The sequence below is a fragment of the Rhinolophus sinicus genome, chromosome 5, assembly GCF_057876585.1.
Source record: "Rhinolophus sinicus isolate RSI-liver-muscle chromosome 5, RSI-T2T, whole genome shotgun sequence".
NCBI classification, from domain to species: Eukaryota; Metazoa; Chordata; class Mammalia; order Chiroptera; family Rhinolophidae; genus Rhinolophus; species Rhinolophus sinicus.
In genome coordinates this window covers 97001684-97020538 of record NC_142505.1, presented here as the reverse complement: position 1 = coordinate 97020538, position 18855 = coordinate 97001684, and the positions used below count along the sequence as shown (strand labels likewise).

Here is an 18855-nt window from a genome sequence, read left to right as displayed (position 1 = left end):
CCACGTACACAATCTAAAAATGACAAATTGTAGAGGGCCAGCACGCATGCTCCCTTCTCAAGCCAGCCCCCCACCCCCTCAGCTACTGCGCCTGCGTGCGGGGAGACGCCTCGCCCAGTCTGCGGGCGGGAAGCCACTGGGAGAACCCGGATGGAAGCCCGGCGGGGCTGGGGTGGAGGTGGCTGCGGGCGCTTCAGTGTCACCACTCTCCGCAGGTTCCTGCTCCGGGGTCGCACTTGAGTAACCACTGCCTAGACGGGTTCCGGCGTCCAAAAGCTAAGCCCCAACCTGAGCGGAGAGTGAACCGGAGCCTGAAACGGGCGCCTAAACGAAGCCCGAGCATCCTTTGGGCCTGCGCCGTTGGCTCGGAGACGGGAGGCTGGAGACAGAGCGGAGTCTTTCTTTCCTCGCCGCCGGCGACCTTTGCTCGCCCGGGCCGCCTCCTAAACGTCCTTAATAATACACCAACAGGGCCTTCCTACCAGTTACGAGCTGCGTGTGCTTTACATGCATGCTCATAATTACACCTCCCAACAACCCTCTAAGGTAGGTACTATTGTCATCCCCGTTTGAGGAATTGAGGCTTGGAAAGGTCCCAGCCCGTAAGTGACAAAGCCAGGATCCCAGGCTTTTGCCTCTGGAGCATTTACTCAGCGACTGCATCCCCGTCCCTTTCTCCTGACTGTTACTTTTAACTGTAAAATGTAATGATTAAATCCTCTCCCTCTCCAGACACCTGCACCTGCCCTGGACTGGCCTGAACGGTGGCTAGGTAGAAGTGGAATTGTGTTTGGTTGGAGTTTGAGGTTTTGCAACTGCACTTTGGTGTTGTCACTGCTGAAATATATGTGTTACCATTCTCCAAATATTTGTTAGGTAAATGTTCACCTTTAACTCTTTTTCTCTCCATCGTGATACTTTTTCATATCTGCCCTTATACTTCATAAATTTACAAAAGCATTTTACTTTGTTAGATCTTTTCTTCTGCATCTTAAGCTATCTCTCAAAAAATCATTCTGAAAAATAACAATGATACCAATCTTCAGGTAATGCTTTTTGTTTGCTCATCTGACTGTTTATTATGGGAAATGTCCAGCATACAGAAATAGAATGGTGTAGTGATGAGGACCCGTCATGCATCTTCAACAGTTACAACTCAAAGCCAGTCTTTTTTCTTCTATCTCCACCCCACTTTGTATTTGTGTGTGTGAAGTATGCAGCATTTCAAAGGAAATCCCAACATTTTATCATTTCACTTGTAAATAGTTAAGTCTGTATTTCTAATAAATGAGGACTTAAAAAAAAAACACAACCATACCATTATCATACCTGTTTAAGTTAACAATGATACCTTACTGTGATGATGCTTTTTTAATGTTTACGTATTTTTGAATATTGTGATCACTAAATACCACAAAGCAGAAAGTGAAAATGGTGAGGTTCTAAAACAAGAAAGCCTCTTGGTAGATAAGTTCATCTTTGAAGACTTTGAAAATTCTTGCTACCTATTCATCCTCTGAGGGAGATGGACAGGATACTATAAATGAATTTTTCTAAAAATTATTTGGTTGAGAATAGGTCAATCTTCAGTCAAAATATATTTAAGTAGCATAGTCGGGGTGGCTAGGAATAGACTCTTAACTGATCCTATAATTTCTAACGAGACTCAAGAAAAAGTTCTGTTCCCCAAAACATACATGGTAAATATACATCACAGAGTAAGAAAGATAAGCATTTTTTATCTTGATGTCATAATTGTATTGTTATCAATTAGAAGAGGTTCCAAACACTGCTGGTCCTCTAGTCTGATCGTTTGACAAAAGAAGGTTTAAGCTCAACTTTTAAACTTTAAATCATCTTTCTTGACTGGCAGACATCTTCTAATTTTTACCTGGCTCATAACAAACAACCATATGGCAGCTCAACTGACTAGTTTCATAGAAGTACATTTTACAGTTTGTTAATCTTGGCAGAGCCACTAGAAATCTAGTACTTTAAGTAAATATTCCTGGCTTACTTACTGTGATTTTTTTTTTTTTCCTGGCCAAAGTGGGCATTTGGATTTTAATGTGTCCCTGTTATTTCAACTACGTTCTGTGTCATAGAACTTTGGAAACTTTAGAGATCACTTATTTATTTATCTGGGAGATACCATTGTTTTCTCAGGTATATTTGAGCCTACTTTAGGATTATACTGTTGCTCATTGCTAAGGAGGAAGAAAAAGAGGAAAGGCATAGCTTTCTTTTGAGGTCCCTCAACTTTCCTAGGAGGTTGTCATCAACTCAAAAAACTTAAATGCCTATTAAAGCATTTAGACTGTTAGCAACCTAGAATATCTGCAAGATAGGAATTGGCCTGAAGGATATGTTGTCATTCCTCTCAATCTCACTACCTACTACGATGTGTATCAGAATCAGCTGGACAACTTTATTTCTGATTCTTTTGTCCTACTGGCGATAAGTTATTAGTTCTACAGTAGCACAGGGGCATGTATACTTTCAAAGGGGTACCCAGTGATTGTGATGAGCATCTCTTGTTAAAGATTACTGTTCTGGTTACTAGTCATAAGAATTATCTAAAATGCTTATTTAGAATACAGCTTCTGGGCCCCTGCTCCAGAGCTAGGGAATCAGAATTTCTGGGGGTAGGGCCCAGGAATATGCATTTTAGCAAGAGACTTAGATGATTCCTCCATTTACTAAACTAAAAAACCACTGCCTCTATTATACATCCTGTCCTTGGGTTAAGCCAAATCTTAGGAACGCTGCTTAATTTTCATTTTGTTGTTTCGGCTTCTCCCGTGACTGCCTTTACTGAGGGGTAGCTATATGAAAAAGCATCATGAAATTTCTGTTGTAATTAAGGTGTCCTCTATGAGAGAAAATGTCCTGAAATCTCAGTAACAAGAATAGTTGTTTCTCCTGAGCAACTGGTTTTTCCTTTTCTATATGGACAGTATGAATCATGGACTGATAGTGGTAGAAAGCTCTGAGCCAAATTTGTATCCTACTTCTATGTCAAGGGTGACTTAATCAAACCTGTTTGAAATTCCCTGCTTAAGTTGGAGTCAAACAAAGCCACTCTAGGATCAAATAGTTTTACAGACCTATTTTATTCTTAACTATTAAAAAGAACTGGCCACCCTATCAAACTATCTGCCCTTCCTTAGAGTATGTAGTGAAGTATTCCTTTCTCTGTTCAGTGCTTCGTAACAAGGGGTGTGCATACATTATTGGCACAGGATGGAAGGAGGGAGTGGTACTGAGATGCCCTTTCTGGGGATGCAAAATGTACCAGATCTGTTTGGAACATACATCTTTGAAAACAAGTTAAGCCATAAGTGTAATTCACCAGTAGAGGACTTAAGGGTATTGACAACTTGCATAAGCCCAAATCTTCCATGTGTAACTTGCCGGCGAGCCGTGTATTCCAGAGCATTCGCTGTGAGTCGCTGGCTTTAAGTTAGACTGTCATGCTGTCATGGCTTTCTTTGAACAGACATCTTACAGGATATTTCTTGACATGAACACAGATGACAGGATGGCCTGTGATGTGGCTTTGTTTTAATTTGGTTAGCCACTGATTTTTAATGTGTGGGTTATATTTTACTCCCAAAGCAAAATTCTGCGGCGTCTCTGGAATACTGCTGAGAATTTGGGGGTGCCATGTCGAAGAAACGCAAATGGGATGATGACTATGTTCGTTACTGGTTCACCTGTACAACAGAGGTTGATGGAACTCAGCGCCCACAATGTGTATTGTGTAACTCGATATTTTCAAATGCTGACCTCAGACCATCAAAACTGTCTGACCATTTTAACAGACAGCATGGTGGTATCGGTGATCTCAATAGCCTGAAGCATATGCCAACACCGTCTGATCAGAGTGAAACCTTGAAAGCATTTGGAGTTGCATCGCAAGAGGATGCCTTATTACAAGCATCATATCAATTTGCATATTTATGTGCCAAGGAGAAGAATCCTCATACGATAGCCGAAAAATTAGTCAAACCTTGTGCATTGGAAATAGCACAGATAGTTTTGGGACCAGATGCACAGAAGAAACTTCAGCAGGTACCCTTATCAGATGATGTGATCCATTCTAGAATTGATGAAATGAGCAAGGATATCTTACAGCAAATTCTCGAAGATATCAGAGCCAGTCCTCTTCAAGTGGGTATTCAGCTTGCTGAGACAACTGACATGGGTGACTGCAGTCAGCTCATGGCATTTGTGCGATACATAAAAGAACGAGAGATCATAGAAGAATTCCTATTCTGTGAACCATTGCAGCTAACAATGAAAGGAAAAGATGTGTTCAATCTCTTCAGAGACTTCTTTCTGAAGCATCAGATAGCACTAGATGTATGTGGCTCTGTTTGTACCGATGGTGCCTCTTCTATGCTGGGAGAAAATTCAGAATTCGTTGCTTGTGTGAAAAAAGAGGTACCACATATTGTGATCACACATTGTTTGTTGAACCCTCACGAACTTGTCACAAAGACATTGCCTACAGAGCTAAGGGATGCTCTGTTTACTGTCATCAGGGTAATAAATTTCATCAAAGGGCGAGCTCCAAATCATCGCCTGTTTCAGGCTTTTTTTGAAGAAATCGGAATAGAATATAGTGTCCTCCTTTTCCACACTGAAATGAGATGGCTTTCCCGGGGCCAAATACTTACTCATGTTTTTGAAATGTACGAAGAAATAAATCAGTTTCTTCACCACCAAAGCAGTAATTTAGTTGATAGCTTTGAAAATAAAGAGTTTAAAATTCACCTAGCATACCTTGCAGACTTATTCAAACACCTAAATGAACTTAGCGCATCTATGCAAAGGACTGGGATGAACACCGTATCCGCTAGAGAGAAGTTATCTGCTTTTGTTAGGAAGTTTCCATTTTGGCTAAAGCGAATTGAGAAAAGAAATTTTACCAACTTTCCTTTTCTTGAAGAAATAATTGTTTCCGATAATGAAGCAGGAAACATTGCAGCTGAAATAACACTGCATTTGCAACAGCTGAGCAACTTCTTCCACGGCTATTTTTCCGTTGGAGATCTTGATGAGGCAAGTAAATGGATACTGGATCCTTTTCTTTTTAATCTGGATTTTGTTGATGATGGTTATTTAATGAAAAATGATCTTGCTGAATTACGAGCTAGTGGCCAAATTTTAATGGAGTTTGAGACAATGAAACTTGAGGATTTCTGGTGTGTCCAATTCACAGTGTTTCCAAACCTGGCAAAGACAGCTCTGGAAATCCTTATACCGTTTGCAACAACATACCTTTGTGAATTGGGATTTTCATCACTTTTACATTTTAAAACAAAGTCCAGAAGCTGCTTTAGTATGAGTGATGACATCCGTGTGGCTATTTCAAAAAAAGTTCCTCGTTTCTCAGACATCATTGAACAAAAGCTACAGCTACAGCAGAAGTCACTGTAAGCTGATACACTTTTGTAATGTATAATTTTTAATAGTCTCAGTTCCTTCCATTGTAAAACTAAGCTATTATTCTGTCTCTTTCCTTTTATATTTATGGTATACTAAATCCTATGTTTCAAAAATTTAGCATCTTTAACTTTTAATTCTCTCATGAATCATGTGAAAATATATTTTAAGAATAACAGCACAAGCAGCAGAACAGATTGTGTACCACTGCCTAGTTAATACATAGGATTCTTCTAAGTATCTGTTTAACCTGTTGATGTGATACATCAAAAAGACACCCAGGCACTAGAATATGCAGCTAAATGGTGCAGTAGGCTAGGAATGGAGCCAAGGAAAAAGAGAAGACCTCCCAGAACATGGATCTTCATGTTAAGAGTGTAAGTCTAAAGACCAAATGACAGACTGAATCTTCCCATTTCTGTGAGTGTTGTTATGGGTAGGTTAATGAAATCAGAAGAGGATTATGAAATGTTCTAGTGGGAGAAGGGATGATTCTAGTTTATGTCAGATTTATTTTTAAATGTATTCTTTGGAGTTAGTCTCACCATGTCCATTCTTCTAGATACCATGCTCTAAGTCCCATGACAATAAATATCCTAATAACCTATTAGTCACTCCTTGTCTTCTTTTAAATTACATCACAACTCCAAGTCATCGAGTCTGCTAAAAAGGAGATCCCAGAGCCTTCCCCGCGAGATTCTGATATAGCAGGTTTGGGATAAGATCAAAGATCCTCATTCTTAACCAGCTTTCCAGATGGTTCTGATGAAGTTGCTGGTCCTCTGGCCTCATCTTATTTCTCCTACACTGATTTTTTCTTTACCCTAGTTTCCTCTCTTGTTTTATATCTGATATTGTATGTATTTTTCTAACATGGAATATAAATAATAAATTGACATGAAGTCACTGTAGTAATTAAGGGCCATCAGAAAAGCTTCCCATGGGAGTTTAAATTAATGTATTCTTTCTGGATGATAATTTGGCAAAATATCTTTAAATTGAAATAAATTTACATTTTTATTTCAAAACTTTAATGTTTTATCAAAGTACTGTATGCTCATGGCTCAGGAGAAAAGTGAGCCCTATAATGAAAAGCCACAGTCCTCTTCCTGCCCAATTACCTTAACCATTTCTGCTTTAACTTTTTGTGATTCCACCCATATATCTAAGTAGCATGTTTATACCAAACACATATGCCAGCTTTGCTTTATCAGCTTTAGAAGTTATATATTGACTTCTACCCCATTTCCCCGAAAAGAAGATCTAGCCGGTAATCAGCTCTAATTGTCTTTTGGAGCAAAAAAATTAATATAAGACCCAGTCTTACATTATATAAGACCCAGTTTTATTTTACTATAACATAAGACCGGGTCTAATATAATAAATATAATACGTAATATAATACTGGGTGTTATATTAATTTTTGCTCCAAAAGACGTATTAGAGCTGAATTGTCCAGCTAGGTCTTATTTTCGGGGAAACACAGTAGTTAATAGGTAAGAATTGAATTTATAAAAATCTATCTCCTACTACCAATTTTTTATTATTATGGTACTAATTTTAATTCCTCTATTGATATTCATAGCCCTTTGATTAAGGATTTTTCCCTCTAGTAATTTACCACATGAAAAGAACCAGGGATGTCCACAAAGTTATTTATACGGTGGGTGATCACAGCATTTTATAATAGTGAAAAATTGAAAAGAAAAAAACCTGAAGTTGAATGGCATCTGACTACCAAATTTAGATACCTCTTGAACATTGCAAACTGAAATGTATATTTTCTACACAAAACTGACCTTATCACCATCCATCAAAACATCTTTATCAGTAACTATAAATGCATGCTTGCCTTCATTTAAAAATGTACTTATAAAATATAAGACCTAATTTTTCCTAGTGTAATCTAATATCAAGAGCAGTTGGAAAATCTTCCAAAGCTAGTAAAGGAATAAATCTGGATGAGTATGTATAATGCTTAATATGTGTACATATCGAAAGATAGGAAGGAAGGAAGGATGGGAGCAAGCGCATGTGTGAAGCCTGGAGCCTAACAGCAGAAAGCGGGACGAGGATGAAATGCCAGAAGCGTTTGATAGACAGTCTTCCAATAAGTACACTAGACTACTTCTTTAGACTGAATTTTTTAATTTCTGCTGTAAAACAAAACACGAAAGGGCATTTTAAAGGAAATGGCTAAGTGAGTTTTTGATTAATTTAAAAATTCTACAACAGGTTATTTTCTCCTGATCAAAGGAAAGACTGCAGTGTCTGCTAAAATGAAGAAACTTCATTTTTTTTTAGTTTAAAAAATATCTCACAATGTACATATCCTGGCACATATGGGTCATATGTGTTGGTTTCTTTTTCTCCCAAGGAGGAAATAATTTTCCTGTATTTTTACTATATAATTAGGGTCATTGATAAATTGCAAAGAGGAGTCAGACAGGATAAAGACATAATCTTTTTTTTTTTTTTGGACTAAGATCTATTTATTGGGCAAATTTGCAAAGCACTGTGCAACACATCACATACATTATGTCAATTATTTCTCATGGGAGCCCTATGAGGTAGGTATTGCATCCAGCTCTTAGACAATACAGCAGTTTCAGAAAAATAAGCCATCTGCCTATGCTCACACTGCTCGGGAGACGCCAAACCGTAATATGATGCTAACTTGTCCCACACACCAGGAGGAACCGACAGGGACAAAACTTCTCTCCATGTGTGAGAGATCCATGCTTTCAAAGAAGCAGAATTACTTCATTTTATAATCACATGTAGTATCAGTGTCATCGCTGTCTAAAAAAAGGTAAGACATAATCTTTATGACCGGGGATGTCACTCTGTGCGTGATTGGTTGAAAGCAAACTCATCCACACTGCAGATTTTGCCAAATATCTGATTTTAAACATCTTTAGAAAACAATTAGTAGCTCAAATTTAAAATGCCTCATCTGAGCTTCTGCTGGCTCAAAATTAGCAGACAGAATTCTGGTGGAGCCAAATAACCACCAGACTGCAGGAAATTGGAAAATCAGGGTGGAAAAGAGAAGGTATAAATGGCTTTTTCTCTAACACTCAGTTGACCAGGTGGGTTTTTGACATCTTGGCTGCTTTTCTAAGTTACCAAAAGCTTCTTGAAGTGGGTAAATAGGTCAGCATTTTCAAACATCATTCAACAGGAATTAAAACCAAATAAAGGCTAAATTTTATATGCTAATTATACCTCAATTTAAAAAAAAAAAAGATTAGCCTCTTGAAACTTATAGAATCTTTTAGCGCTAAATTCTATCAAAATATAGTAAGCTTGGCTTTAATATTGACCAAACGTTTGGAAAAATCAAAGGTGAAGCTTTTAATCTGCCTTGATTGAAAAGGTCAGTATAAGGAAATTCTCTAATTCATTGTATTTTGTACTGTATCTTCTGAGAATAGAGACCTAAGGTACTCTGGTGTTTTACACTTTTGCTCTCTTACTCTAATACTGAAATAGATTTCAGTCCTGGCTTAGCTACTTACTAGCTGTGTAAACTATAGCCCTCAGCATATAGGAATCAAGGTCTGGCAGACCAGTCATCTCTTATTTTGCCCTTGTCAGCAGTCATTCATTCATTCACTTTTAATAACAGCACCCTTACTCTTCTTTGAGGAATTTTCCTTACCACCCTGCCATTCTATCTGGTCCCATCCTTGCTAGGTCTGGAAACTGGGGAAGAGGCTATGACTAGTCAGATTTCTGAGCACCAGACCTACTAGAGTTTTTCCTGTTGTATAAATCAAGTAATATTTCAGTAGATTACCCAGCTATTTCATTCCTAAGTCCACTGTACCAATTAGTTACTGTATTAGGGTTCTCCAGAGAAACAGAACCAATTGGAGATTAGACAGATGATAGATAGGTAGGTAGGTAGGTAGATAGATAGATAGATAGATAGATAGATAGATAGATAGATAGATAGATATAGAGTATAGATGTATAGAAAGATTTATTATAAAGAATTGACTCATGTAATTATGGAGCCTGGCAAGTCCAAAATCTTCAGGGTAGGCCAGAGAGCGAGGAGAGCCAATCAGTTCCAGTCTGATGACAGTCTGCTAGAGAATTCTCTCTTGCTTGAGGAAGATTAATCTTTTTCTATTAAGGCTTTCAACTGGTTGGATGAGGCCCACCCAAGTTTTGGAAGGTAATCTGCTTTACTCAAAGTCTACCAGTTTAAATGTTAATCTCGTCCTAAAACACCCTCACAGAAACACCCAGAATAATCTTGGATCAAATAGCTGGGCACCTGGTGACCCAGTAAGTTAATATATAAAAATAACCATCACAGCTACTATCAACGATCCCTGTGGGCCAAAACATTCCAATTACCATTTTGTCCCTGCTTTGCATTATGTTAAATGCATCCACCTTATCTCTAGTGACTAAACACTGCCACTTGGTCTCTGCTCTAGGATTCCATCAACCTCACTAGAATCAATGAATTTATCTAAGTGGCAGCATCTTCAACCATCATACCTGCCTACAGAGATTTTCAAGGATATTGGTGATCTCCTCATTAATGTGTTGCTCAATACCTCAGTGAAGGAGTGTCCTCTGGGGCCTCTTGAACCAATAGTAGGGGGGGTAGTGGGTGAGGGCAGTTTGAAAGTCACACATAAGGTTACCCCAACATTTCTATCTCCCTAAGTCTTTGAGATCCCTTCTCTACATTACGCTGGGGGAGTTCTGGGATCTCAAAATCATTATATGTAGGTCACTGTTGCATCCAAGTAAGTAAATTCTTAATGCAAGTTCACATTAAATCCAGAATCCCTGGTAAGTACAGCCATATCAGTAACCTTGACCTGTCATACTCTGTTTTCTTCAATCTAACACTCATAAAATCCCATTCCCACACATACTCACCAAGTTTCCACCTGTATACTCAATACATTAGAAAAACCCTGCAGTTTTTTGGATTATGAAATCTTTCCTTCAGGATCAGACTTCGTACTTGTTCCCTTGGAATATGCTGAATCATCTGACCCTAGTTGTGGGTCTAGTGGCAACAAGAAGTAGTTGGGGTAGGTCTTGGAAAGTACAGGCATCCCTTTGAAAGGCACCCGCCTCAGATGAGGTTATTACAGGGACCTCAAGCAAAGGAAGCCTCATCTCAGACATGGAAGGTGAAGGCCAGGAAGGCTCAGAGTAACTTAGGGGCTAAGATTTTCAGCTTCATCAGAATCCATGCAGATGTCTTCATTCCAAGTCTCAGAGACTCTTTCCCAACCCTTATACTAACTTTCACTGAAAGCTATAGGCTGCGAATTCAATTTACATTTAATTCCGCAACCTTCACAATAAAATATTATGTCTGAATTTGCAGCTACAAGACATTTGAGACACTTTTAGGAATGCCACAGAATCTCTCTAGTTCTCTGAGTGGAACTTGAGTGGAGATTTTGAAGAACTGAGTGTGTCCTTTTCATTTTGTGTGCACTCCGGGGCCCTCATAAGAAGGCACCCACCCCCCAGCTCAACACTGCATTCAAGTCTAAAGACAAACCCAAACACCTAAGAAAATCCCATCTTTAAGGGTCTGTTTCCTGGGGCTCCTGGTATAAATGTCTGTAGTAGTCAAGGTTCAGTCGGGAGACAAACTCCTCCAGTTACTTTTGCAGAGAGAATTTAATATAAAGAATTGTTAACCGGGTATTGGAGAACTGAGAAGGCAAAAGGAATACTGTAGTAAATGCAGAAAGTGGTTACCATTCCTAGGGGAGGGAGAACAAGGGGAAAGAGCTTGGGGTTCATAAAATGTAGAAGCTTAGATGAAGGGTCTGATGGAGCTGAGACAGAGGCATCTACCTGCTGATACTGGTATGTCGGGTATGTCTAAAGCAGCATATGAGGGTGGTTCTGAGACTGTGGGAAAAAAATGTGAACTTGAACCAGCTGCTCCTACAGGAAATAACTCTGTCACTGCCAGGGTAAGGAACTATTACTTGGGTAACACTGACAGTAATAGGAAGCAAAACAGAAAGGAGCAGAGCAGTTCCTTGCCTCTTCTAGACTTCCAGTCTCTTTCTAGCGCCGCCTATTGGCAGACTAACAGAAGGGCAGTTGGCCAAGGAGAAGTGATTTGCGAAGTCCCAGCCCTGGCATCACAGAGCCAAGTTTAAAGCTAAGAGACTACAGTTTAATAACCAAGGTGTGTGTGTGTGTGTGTGTGTGTGTGTGTGTGTGTGTGTGTGTGTGTGTGCTGAGCCATTTTCTTTATTTTTTATTGTATGATCCCATTTATTTTTTAAATAATTTTTTATTTTTCAATTATAGTTGATATACAATATTATATTAGTTTCAGGTGTACAACATAGTGCTTAGACATTCTATGACTTATGAAGTTATAAATAAATCTAGTACCCATCTGACACCCTACGTAGCTATTATAATATTGACAATATTCCCTATGCTGTACTTTACATCCCCATGACTATTTTGCAGCTACCAACTTGTATTTTTCTTTTTTTTTTTTTTTTTTTTTTTTTTTATTAAATTTATTGAGGTGACAGTTGTTAGTAAAATTACATAGATTTCAGGTGTACAATTCTGTATTACATCATCTATAAATCCCGTTGTGTGTTCATCACCCAGAGTCAGTTCTCCTTCCATCACCATATATTCGATCCCCCTTACCCACATCTCCCACCCCCCACCCCCCACCCCCCACCCCCCTTACCCTCTGGCAACCACCAAACCATTGTCTGTGTCTATGAGTTTCTGTTTCTCATTTGTTTGTCTTGTTCTTTTGTTGTTTTGGTTTATATACCACATATCAGTGAAATCACATGGTTCTCTGCTTTTTCTGTCTGACTTATTTCGCTCAGCATTACACTCTCAAGATCCATCCATGTTGTCACAAATGTTCCTATATCATCTTTTCTTACTGCCGAATAGTATTCCATTGTGTATATATACCACAACTTCTTCATCCATTCATCTATCGAAGGACATTTTGGTTGTTTCCATGTCTTGGCCACTGTAAACAAAGCTGCAATGAACATTGGAGCACACGTGTCTTTATCTCTAAATGTTTTCAGATTTTTTGGGTAGAACAACTTGTATTTTTCAATCCCCCTTTTCCACACATCCCCCAACCTCCCTCCTATTTGGCAGCCTTCAAAATGTTCTATGTATCTATGGTTTTGTTTCTGTTTTGTTTGTTTATTTTGTTTTTATATTCCATATATAAGTTAAATCATATGGTATTTGTCTTTCTCTGTCTGACTTGCTTCACTTCGCATAACACCCTCTAGGTCCATCCATGCTGTTGCACATGGCAAGATTTCATTCTTTTTTATGGCTGAGTAATATTCCATTGTATATATGTACCACTTCTACTTTATCCATTCATCTTTTGATGGACACTTAGGTTGCTTCCATATCCTGGCTATTATAAATAATATTGCAGTGAACATATGGATGCACACGTGTTTTTGAAATAGTATTTTGATTTCCTTCAGATAAATACCCAAAAGTAGAATTACTGGACCCTTTTTTGTCTCTTGTTATAGCCTTCGTTTTAAAAACTATTTTGTCTGGTATAAGTATTACTACCCCAGCTTTTTTTTTTTTTTTTTTTTTTTTTTCTCATTTCCGTATTCATGAGATATCTTTTTCCATCCCTTTACTTTCAGCCTGTGTGCGTCTTTTGATCTGAGGTGAATCTCTTATAGGCAGCATATGTAAGGGTTTTGTTTTCTTACCCATTCAGCCACCCTATGTCTTTTGATTGGAGCTTTTAATCCATTTACATTTAAAGTAATTTTTGATAGATATGTAGTTATTGCCATTTTATTATTAAATATTTTTTTTAATCTTTCTTCTTTTTCTGCTTCTTAAACAATTCCCTTTAACATTTCTTGTAATACTGGTTTGGTAGTGATGAACTCCTTTAGCTTTTCTTTTGTCTGGGACTGAGCCATTTTAAAGTGAGTTTCCAACATTATGTCTCTTCGCCCCTCCAGACTTCAGCATGTATCTTCTAAGAATAAGGACATCATCCTATATAACCACAAAAGCATTATTCACCCTGGAAAACTAACAGTAATTGTTTAAGATTGTCTAATACTCAGACAATATTCAAAATTCCTCCAACTGCCCCCAAAATATATTTTATTACTATTTTTTTGAACCACCTTTTAATTTTTGTAGGGCAATAACATTTTGAAAAAATGTCTCACTCTGAATTGTTTTCTCCTATATCGTTTAACTAGTTCCTATCTTCTGTACGTTTTCTTCTAATCAGAGGTTAAATCGGAAGGCTTGATTATATTCAGGTTAAAACCCTTAATGCATCATATAATGTCAGGTTGTTATACCCTTGGTAATGCTAAATTTCCTTATTTGGTTAATAGACTGGCCACCAAATCTCTCCATTGTAAAGGTATGTTTCCCCTTTGAGCTTTTTTAAGAGTATGTTTTATTTTTAACATGTAATATAGGCATATGGTAAATCAACACAGTACCGTGGCGGCTGCATCCCCCCCCCCCCTTATCTCTTAGCTCCACAGTTCTCCCCAGAGGCAGCCACTGTTACCAGGTTATGTATTTTTAAAGAGATTGTTGCACATAAACATTCATGTATTTTGTGTAACTTTTTTTTCATAAGTGGTAGCACATTAGACACACTCTAGTTTGCTTTAAGATTTTTAATTTTTTTATTGTATATATTTTAAATCAAGTGGATGAGATATGTAGAACTAAGTGTCATCTGGGTGTTATTTAAAAGAAATCTGTAGAAGTCTTTTGAAATACAAGATTTAGAGAAATAAGTTTCCTTCCACCTCGCAACAGCCACCAGAGAAAACATTTCTTTCCAGCCACTAGCTGAATTTCATGTATGCAGTTTAATCACACCTCATTTCCTTAATCTGGGATCTCTGCTTTTCTTCCCATCCAAAAGGCAGGGATAGACCCTTTATTTCTTATATGTTCTCCCAAAATGATGCTGGCTAAATGTGGCAAAGCCCTGCTATTCTCATTCATGGACTGCTCTCCCCAAGCTTTATTCTATAAAGCAGAAACCTCTACATCTTCTTTTTGGGCATTTCCCTCCCATCAAACGTCTGTTCATTTCTGATCCCCACAAAGAGTTGAGAAACCTCCAGAGCTTATTGCATCAGATTCTCCAATGTAGTCTTTCTAACTGAGGCCCTTCAAGTTACATCTGGAAACTGGCTGGATCTTTTCTGGGTCATTTCCCGTTGAACATAAGTGGTGTCTATTTTAATCTGACTTCATCTGTGCTGGGGCTTGAGCTGGCTCAGGCAGGGCTTTAACTCTCCTGAAACCTGAGGCCAGAAGAACCTCTCAGAACTCTTTTCCTTCCCATGAAAACCACTCTGCTTGTTAAAGCCTCTGCCCAGCTAAATATGGTCTCGTGGAAGGGGCGTATGACGGGGCGAGATCTGAGGTCCCATGCCAACTCTGCCCTTACTCCCTGTGTAACCTCAGGAAGATGGCCTGCTTCTGGGCCTCAGTTCCTACGGCTGTATAATGGGGAAATACTTGTCCCAAACTTGGAGGAGTGGAACAGACTGCTGTTTGTAATGTTATTGTTTTTAAAAAGTATATAATTGTCAGGAGTTTACTATTATTAATTCTCTAAACTCTCTGCCCCTTCCCAGATCTAGCTCATCCATAAGAGCAAAGGAAGAATTTCCAAGAACTGCAACATAGCATATACTTAAGAATATATATATATATATATATTGGGGGATGGGTGTTAATAAGTAATAGATTCCCACAGTTTTAAAAATCAAATTGTTCCAAAAGACATACAGTGAAAAATAAGTCTCCCTCTTACCACTGTTTTCCAGTTCCCCTCTGCAGAAACGTCTTGTGTTATAATTTTTTGTATATCTTTCTAAAGATATATTATGCTCATATATCCATGCGTTTGTGTGTTTTCCTCACCTCTTCTTTTTTTAACTCGAGTGGTAGAAAACTATATACACTGTTCTGCTCCTATTTTTCTCACTAAACAATGTGTCTTGGGGAGATAATTCCATAATATACAGCACATGGAGTTCTGCCTCTCTGTATGTATAATAACTAATTAGTCCCCTATTGCTAGACATTTAGATTGTTTCCCGTCTTTTATTAGTTCAAACAAGGTTGCAGTGAATATCCTTATACTCACTTCCAGGATATTACAGGAAATAGAACAGCTATGTCAAAAAATAAATTGTGTATTTTTCATTTTTATAAATCTGCAAGCTTTCCTTGCAGTTCAGCTGCCATCTTGTTTCATTCTCAGTGACATAATCCACAGATCGGCCAACATTCTCTCTGATATCACCATCTTTCTGTGGAATGGCAGCAAGTCCTCTCTGTCCACAGCTGTTCCCCCGGTGCTGCCACGGTCATGAGACCCCATCTGGAATGACGTAATGCTGGAGAACATCTCAGCCCCAAAGCCCCTGGTGGAAAGTAAACATCGACATCTTGGGTCTTGGCCATTAGCTGTTTGGGATGATTCAACAGTTGTTTTTAAACCCTCTTTTGTAACAAAATTGGAGAAGGAAAAAAAAGGTTGAAAAAAGGCAAACAGGAAGGCCTCCATTTTGATAACAGATGTAAGACCAAAGGTATTGGACTTTATTTGTCTACCCAGTCACTGAAGGACACTGGACCTCTTTGTCCTCGTGTGAAATGACGATGATGGACCAAATTATTTCTTAGGACCCTTCCTCCTTTGAAATGCTGAAGATTCAGATGCAGTGTGGGTCAGGGCACTTTTCCTCCCAACTTCACCATATTCAAGAACCTGGGGAGGTCACCCATCAGCACATTACTAATATCCACATGGGTGCTACAACTGAAAGGGGGTTAGACAGTGATGTCCTGGTAAACAGGCTCGGGGCTGGTTTGGGGGAAAGACAGCCTGGATTTCCAGCATATACTGATGTCCATACTCTAATTATTCCCACTATGATGATTTCAAACTGCTAATGTGACATCAGTAAACTCAGAGTTAGGAAGAGAGTCACAGAATTGGCTGCTGGCTCCAGGACACCACCAGTTGGGAATTCAAAGACAGCATTTTCTTTATACTGTTCTGTGTTGAGAGGACTTCGCGGAAGAGGAACGATTTGAACCAGGCATTGAAGGACACTGCGTTGGGATAATATCTTTCCATGGTAACTGAGAGAAATAACTCAAACCAGCTTACAGAAAGAGACGGAATATGAGAATGTGAATGTTTTAGCCCAAGTATCTGAACAAAGGACCCTGATAATGTAGTCATAGCACTTGCTCTGCACCTTTCAGTTTTCCTGAATCTGCCTCTATTTGGTGTTATTATGTCCTGCCATAAGCAGCCTTTCTCCAAGTGGCAGGAAATAGGCTAGTGGCAAGCCAGGGCCATTTCCTTACCGTTAACAATTCAGAAGAAAAGCAGTGCCCTCCCATTGAGATCACATGGACAGATTCTGATTGGCTTTGCTTGGGTCTCATGCCCAGTTTGCACTCTTCACTGGGCATAAAAGGAAAAGGTATCTGGTCCACATGCCCCTGCCCCTGCAGCCAGAGGGCAGGCAGAGCGCTGGGATGGACCACTCTTTCCCTACCACCCAGTACACCTGAGAATCACCCATACAGACTTTCCCAATGGACAGAGGGGTACTGGGCAGATAAAAGCCATGCATTTCTAGTAGACATATGGGTAAGGCTTTGTGGAGAGGTACAAGAGTGGGCACTGGTTAGAGAGAACTGCATCAGTGGAGGTGTAGAAACATAAAAGTTGAAAGTTTACTTAGGATCCAGCAAGGAGGATACCCTGACCAAAGCAAGGCTACCCATAGGGCAGGGGTTCTTAATCAAGGGTGATTTGGCCCCTCTTAGGACATTTGGCAATGTCTAGACATATTTCTGGTTGTCACACGGGTGGGGTGTGGATAGGGGTTGTCTATTCTCATCTAGAGAGTAGAGGCCAGACATTCTGTTCGACACCCTACGATGCACAGGACAGTCCCCACAACGAAGATTTATCCAGCCCCAAACTATAGAGCTGGGGCTGAGAAACCCTGACATACAGGAAAACTCAGAGAAGAGGCTGGAAAGATGTCAAATCACAGAGATCCCTCGTCTACCCTGGGAAAGGTGCTTTCATGAGACCTTTAGATTCTAAAGTGCCTCCAGGCATTCTAAGCCAGGTTTCCTCACTTTTTCAACTCTTGACACATCTGGGAACAGACCAACTTACCCAGAGCGGGTGGTGGAAAGAGGCCCCCTTTCCAGCCACCTATGAATCAACACACTACACTCTACTTCACCTCATCCTTCATTTGTGTCTAGAGCTCGCACCTCCCCTACACCCAGACCAGTCTCAGTCCCCCCCAGGGCTCGACTGAACCTCACTTCCCCAGGCCTTCCCCTGACCACCCAGTTCTATACTCAAAGTTTTTTTTCTCTTCTGTAACACTCATGTCACGTGAAACCACTTGCACCGTCCTCACTAGACTCTTAAGTTCCATGAGAGCAGACACCAAAGCCTATTCAGTTTCCCGCTATATCCCCAGCACCTACCTTGGGGGCTGACACATAATAGATGCTCATTAAATGTTTGCTGAATGAATGTTCGTTGAGCCCAACTAATTTTTATCCTCAAATACTTTTTATGTAATATAAGTCTCTACATGGTTCAATGGCTTACCAAACACCTTTATGAGTGAGAATCCCAACTTTGGGGGTAAAGATAGTGCAGTCATATTATTATTCTCCCAACTTTTCAAAAAATGAAGCACCATCTATGGGGTAACTGACTTGTCTAAGGTGGTGGAACTGGCATTAGAGTTCAAATACGTACCTGCATTAAAATTCTGACTGAATCCTGGATCCTATACCATCCTTTAACCAGATGCTCTGGCAGCTGAGTGAAGTACTGGTACCTAGTGGAAGACAGCAGTGGAACAAAGAGGGAGAAGCAAAAGCCAGGCCTCTGATGACCTTTCTTTCCCCTAGCGTGTGCTTGCTACCTCAACAGGATGCTCTGCCTGCTCTGGGATCTGGGAACTCCAGCAGGGCTGGGCCAGAGAGTGAGGCTAGCGAAGCCTCAACTCCCGGGAGGAGGAAGGTGAAGGCTGCGACACAGGGCACCTATCCACACTGTTACACGTGTGCACACTCACAGCTGGACAAAATCCACAGCGAGACATGCATACATATAAGCATCCCCAGAATGAGCCCCTGTACAAGCAGGTGTCACGCAGACATCATGCAGGCACCCTCAAATCCACAGCGGATGAACGCTCACATGCATGCACCCCAGGTGGCTCTTCAGACACAAGCAGACGTGCCCACACCTTTGCAAACTCCTGGATAACAATCACTCTCATGCGTGTAAACCTCCAAACACAC

At 39.7% G+C, this 18855-nt stretch overlaps 1 non-coding gene across 1 annotated transcript; it reads left to right on the top strand.

Annotated features, from left to right (window-relative positions):
* The first annotated feature begins 135 nt into the window (after positions 1 to 135).
* Positions 136 to 6058, top strand: LOC109452006 (uncharacterized). The gene is made up of 2 exons (XR_012489863.2): positions 136 to 546; positions 3619 to 6058. It is a non-coding gene; the product is annotated as an uncharacterized LOC109452006 (transcript).
* Positions 6059 to 18855: the final 12797 nt, after the last annotated feature.